Raw genomic sequence first — 6,000 nt, 5'->3', positions numbered from 1 at the left:
CAGCACCCATGCCCTCGCTCATGGACAATGCCTTGGGAGACGGGGAACAGCTTCCCTGCTGCCCCCTTTGGTCTCCCTCTCCCGGTTCCCAACCTTACCTGTTACCGGCGGGCCCACCAGCCCAGCTAGGCCCGAGACTGCCACTTGTCCCCTCCGCTTACTCTTGCCAGCCCCCGGGGCCCCATTACCTTTCCTTGTCTTTCCTGCTCCGGGGAGGCGCGCTGCTCCCAGCGCGCATTTCCCGACGCGGTGCGCCGCTCCACTACTCCTGCTCGGAGCCTCAAGGGAAGCCCTCGGAATCCCTGGGCCCACCTCCCGCCTCCCGGCCCTCCACTTCCCCGCCCGAACCGCACCCTTAGCCTCCATATCGCCCGCCCCCCGGCCAACTCCTCTCACCTGCCCTCCTGGCCCAGCGCGCGGCAGCGAACACGCCGCAACCGCCGCTGCCACTCCAGCCGAGTCCCTGCGCGCCGGGCGTCCGGGTGTGAGGGCCTCCTCTCGCACCAGGTCCATGCGGCCGGCCTGCCTCAGCAGTGCCAAGGCTGCCCTAACTTTGCTCTCCTCAGACATTTCCACTGGACCGCTGCCACAGACACGAAACTTCGACTTCGTCGACTGCAGGTACGGCTGCAAACGTGCTAAATTTTTCCTCACTACCAAAAACCTCAAAAAAACGTTCTTACTTTGTTTTTCACTGTCTATGTAGATACTATTAAACCAATTAGTGGTTATTCCTATCCGCCACTCAGCCACGTGCAAAAGGGAACGGACCGAACTAAAAAAGCTCTGGCCACCAGGTCACCTTCTGAAAATGGTGCCTGTGGCCACAAAATGTCAGCTTATATAATTATCCCACCCACCCAAAATTGGCACCCCGGGCGCCCAACCGCGTCGTACCACCTCTCCCAAAAACCCCGGGCGGGAACTCCTCGTTCCTCCTCCTCCCTCCCGGGACCCTATTGTCCGTGCCCAGGAACCGTTTCTTCCACTCACTTTTTACAGTAAGATTTCCAATCCACCCACAAATCAGCAGGAATCTCCGTGCCAAAAGGGCCAGAGGGGAGTCAGGACTCATGGGCATGGGCAAAGGGACAATCGTTGACCTGAGGATGTGTGTCAGGAGACCAATGGCTGAGGTGCAGTGTAATAATGGGAATTTTCAGTCCTGACCAATTTTACCGTCATTTCAAGCTCTAAAAAGCTTTGTTTAACACAAAGTGCTCCTAATAGTAGCCCCCCCTGATGCTAACCAAGCAATGCTTCACAAAAAATCCTGATCCACAAGGGTGGCCAAGCCAATTTTTAGTCCCAATCCAATTCTGTTCCAGAATGCAAAGAAAAAAAATCTGCACTGGACTACCCAGGCGAGTATCTAGGATTTCGGCAGCTGTGCGACCTACACTGAACGTCCGACGTTTGAATGGGTTGATTTGTCTGTCCCCGTGCTCTAATTTGACTTTAGCGTTCTAGCCATCTGGTGCCCGCAGCGTGACATAAAGCCAATGAGGAGAGGGCGGATTCGGTGCGCAGTGAAGTCAGTACGCTTCTCACCGGCACCTATAGTTCTTGCCTCATCCAAGATGGCGGTGCGAGTGTGACGTGACGTTTCTGCGCTGGTTGACCGGTACCCGCAGCGCTGTACTGACTGCTCAGGGTGCATGGCAGCCGCCAGTGCGACCTGTGGAGGTCGAAGACCTGCGGGAAACACGGGTGTTCGAGCGAGAAGGGGCCAATGCCCAGGTTGGGTAAGGCCCTTGACATCTGCGGGCACTGTGAGTATGAGGAACAGGAGGACGTGCAGATGAAGGATGGAGGATTCAGCAGGCGCTGGCACGGTTAAGATGGGGCTTTCAGCTGCCGTGAGCGATAGTGCAGGGCAAAGACCACAGTGTGCTGCGGTGTTCGTACGTTACTGTTGACGTCTTGTATTTGCACGGGCTCTGGCCCGTAGGATACAGACGAGTTCTTTGTATTTACTTTGGTCCATAGGCACCTGACCCTGTGTTTATGTGTTGTCACCCAGGATGTCCTCTTGAATTTGCTGGTACATTGAGCCGTAAGTTAGTAAGGATGCCCGTTTATTTACATGCACATTGATCCATGGGTTGCTCGGGATGTTTCTTTTTTATTACTTGCACATTAGTTGATGAACCCGCAGCACGTAAATGAACGTTGCTCCATATGTCACTGTGGATGACCCAGGATTTACATGCATGTCGATCGATGCTTTACCGTAATTGTCCTAGTATTTACATGTTAGACCAAAGGTTCTTGTTACCGTCACTATTTTTGCAGGCATTCTGACCCATAGGGCCAAGAAGCGCACCAGTTTTTTCGCGCATCATGCATCTTAGGCCCATGTGAGCGTTACTCTGTTTACATGTACGCTGGTTCACGGGTTACAATGGTTGCATCTGTATTTAAATACATATTTCTCCGTATGTCACCGTTGCATGCACTTTGGTCCACGGGTTACGTAGGGTGCCGCTTTATTTAGATGCATATAGTTTATATGTAATCGCAGATGTCCTTGCATTTACTTGCACGTTGTTCCGCAGGTTTCGTGGAATTCTCCCGTATTTACTTGCACATTTCTCCATACATCACAGTGCATGTCCCGGTATTTGTATTTACATTGGTCCACAGCCCTCCCGAGAGGCCTTTGTATTTACATGCATATTGCTCCATAGGCTCCAGCAGATGTCCTTGTGTTTGAATGCTGATTTGAATGCTGATTGAACATACCTTACCGCCTGTTTCTCAGTATTTACATGCACACTTGTCCACTGTATATGGTCTTGGGGGAGGGGTGTTTATGCCACCGAGGCAGCGACTGGGCAGGGGCCAGTACGGTGGAAACGAACAATGAGTAACGGGTGCCCTGGCTGAAGGCAAGAACATTTTGTACAGGAACATGGCAGTGTTGCAATCTGATCATTGCCGCAGGGAGTCTTTTGTGGCTCTCTACCTCGTTCCACCTAAAAGTGTCACAACGTCTGACTGTCAAGTTTTTTTCTATCCTGTTAAGTCGAAGGCTTGTTAGTCCACCTATTCCTTTGGGTTATGCTGAATTGCATGCAACTATATAGATGAGTCGGGACAGACGATGACAACCAGTGTCGGACTTGGTCCGAAAAAGGCTGAGTGCCAAAAGTCAAGTGAACCATATTTATGAACTGGGTAGTAAACAAATGTCCCACGTAAGTTGAGCAACTCTAGACTTTTTAAGTGTTGTGGTCAGTAAAGGGAGGTGCGCAGGTCTTTGGACGTGCTGTGGTCAGTGTGTGCGGTACTATTAGAGAGATGCGGCAGTGAAATACTCTAAATTCTTAAACTATCAAAAAGATAAAAATATTGACACATCCTTGCTCTTCTGCCCTCAAAGTGCGATTGACCCATACATGTTGCATGTGATAACAACACCCACAGCCTGCACAGTGCTGCTTGCTACTGCTGCCTAGTCTTTAAAAAAAAATATTACACTAGCCCAGGAATAGCCAAAAACGAGCCCAACATTCCACAAACCCAACCCACACACAGCCACGAAACCAGTCCTAACAGTTTGGCTTCAAGAAGTCGATGAGAGCAGGAGGTTGGGGCAGGTATATATTGAGGATTAGGGGGACAACTGTTAAGCCCCGGGGGGCTCCAGCCCATCTAGTGAAACATGCAGAATTTGTCCTAGTGTAATTTTCGTGCACTGTGTCGCAGTTGTGCAGCACCTGCAGTTTGTCTGCTTTCTGTTCAGAGCCGCAACCTGCAGGCGCCATGGGGGATTTCTTATTTTCACTGCCTGCTAAGAACAAAATAAAGGCGTGATTCAAAGGGCCTTCTTTTTTTCCATTATCATCCTGGCCGGGAGCCATGTGGGTCCCAATACCTAAATGCCAAAGCAAAAGTAAATTAACAAATTCCCACAATTTACCACTTCAGAAGTACTTTAGAGAAACTATGATTTTGAGGTAGGTTATTGACTTTGTTCAATCTACCTATGTAAGAGATGTGCATGCACTGTAAGAATTCCAGATTGTAACAAATTGGATTATTACGTGTTGGGGTTAAGTACCCTCCTCAAGTAGTAATCACTATCCTGTAAGGGTGAACCCTGAGAGTCACTAAATTAACCTGAGTTCAATTCCCTGGTAGCTATGGCACAGAGTCACTGCCATAACTTAGGGCAATGTGTAAAGTATTTATGGAGTACTAAAACCGCAATAAAATTGAAATGCAAAACAATAAAAAAAAAAAAAAATCCCAAAGCAATTTTGGAACAGAGTGATAATTAATAAACACAACAACATCTAAATGACAGAAATCCAATAAGACAAACCATATATATTATTTTTTAAAATTTATTCATTTTTAAGTAGGAATAGCACCATGATGCGCAAATTTCCAGTGATCGGGGTGGAAAAGGTGCAATTTGACAGTGGTCGCGATGAAGCTTAGGTTGCATACACTAAACAGGATCATCCTGGTCAAAGATTTTTCCTTCTGACTTTAGCCCTTCAAGCTCCAATCCACCAGAGGACTGCACTTTTAAAGCCCCCAGGACCTCGGGAAAGGCACTAAGAGACTCATGGGCAATGTTCCTTGTAATTTTTTCCACTGTGTGCGGCAGTGTAAAGTTTGTGTGCTCTGAAGTTTAAAGTTAATCAAGTCTTTTGGCCTATCCCACAGGCCATTCTTTCAAGGGCACACCGCCACCTCACCACACCCAAGGCATGTTATGCCTGTCCTGTGAGCAAGTTCACACTTCATTCATGCCTATTGAAATGCTAATTACTTGCTGGCAGAAAAGCAAGAGTAAAATTCAGGTTTAGCTTCCAGGGACTTTAGGCAAGGCAAAGGTAACTTTTTAAAAGTAATCTTTTCAAAACATGTATTACAAATCTGACTTCCCCAGGGAATTGGGCTTGTAATAAATATTTCAGAAAGTCTAGAAATTAAATCTGTAACTGTTTCCTAGGTGAAGATGTCACTTATTTAACATAATATTGTATCTTAGTGCTTTCCTATGAAACCGACAACCCTGCTACAGTGAAAATAGCTTTGAGGATATTTTCACTGCAAGGACGTTTAACGTTAAGTTTTTACATGTCCTACTTTTGAATGCCAGTCACAATGCTTTATTGGCAATAAGACCTACCGAGGGGTGACATACATATTTAAAATGAAAATGTTTAAGATAGCCAAGAAAAGAGTTATTTTTAGTGGGCGAATTAGGTATTTAAAATTGTACTGGCCTGGAGACATGCTTCACTGTTTCTTTACAGTCACACTGCAGAGAATGGCACAATGAGTGCTGCAGTCCACTGGTGGCATTTAATTCATATACTAGGGACTTATGAGCAAATAATAAAGCAAAACAAAACTGGAGAATACCAATATCATCATATTGAAAGAGGAGCACGCACACTTTACCTCTGACAGGGGTTCAGTGCGCAGAGTTCTGTAGCCTGAAAAAACAGTGTTCAACGAAAGTCAAAGAAATCCAAGATGACCCTGCAGAAATGGCAACATTGCCAACACATTTGTATCTGTGTATGAGCAATTACACAAATAACAATTTAAATGTCACCAATTTATTTTGTATTGGATTCTTTTATAGTGCTACTCATTCCATTGTGAGGTCTGAGTGCTTTACGTCACACATAGGAGATAATAAATCATACAAGCGTGTGCAGAATTACATTTGCCACAACAGTTTGACGTGCTCTGATATGTCTGCCTGAACGTCTTGTTCAGTTGTTACTCCTCTCTGAGTTGCAATGAGAAAGAGCATACATGCCAACATTCTTACTCAGGTGACCTCATAAGAAATACATGGAATGTCATAAATAAGTGCAATTTTTGCATCGTGGCCATGCTATCACATTCATTAGCTGTTCAGTGCACCGATAATAGGCAGTAAGTCCAGATGGAGGCGAGGCATGTATTTCTGAACACAAGACCACTTTTTAGAGTCTTGTTGGTAACTCTCTTTCTGCTCATGGAGTT

General features: G+C 46.6%; 1 protein-coding gene across 6 annotated transcripts in view; it reads left to right on the top strand.

Annotated features, from left to right (window-relative positions):
• Positions 1-367: 367 nt before the first annotated feature.
• The window catches only part of PNPLA6 (patatin like phospholipase domain containing 6), a 324,399-nt gene continuing 318,766 nt past the window's right edge, over positions 368-6,000 (top strand). For 2 of the 6 annotated variants that reach the window (XM_069231657.1, XM_069231658.1), the window contains exon 1: positions 368-621. The gene's annotated coding sequence lies outside the window, so the exon portion shown is untranslated. Of the gene's footprint in view, positions 622-1,486; positions 1,773-6,000 lie in introns of those variants that run through there. The other 4 variants (XM_069231655.1, XM_069231656.1, XM_069231659.1 and 1 more) reach the window with 3 other exon arrangements.

This window comes from Pleurodeles waltl, chromosome 4_2 (assembly GCF_031143425.1).
Source record: "Pleurodeles waltl isolate 20211129_DDA chromosome 4_2, aPleWal1.hap1.20221129, whole genome shotgun sequence".
Lineage (NCBI taxonomy): Eukaryota > Metazoa > Chordata > Amphibia > Caudata > Salamandridae > Pleurodeles > Pleurodeles waltl.
Note: the sequence above shows the minus strand (reverse complement) of the source record. Positions and strands in the feature narration are given on the sequence as shown.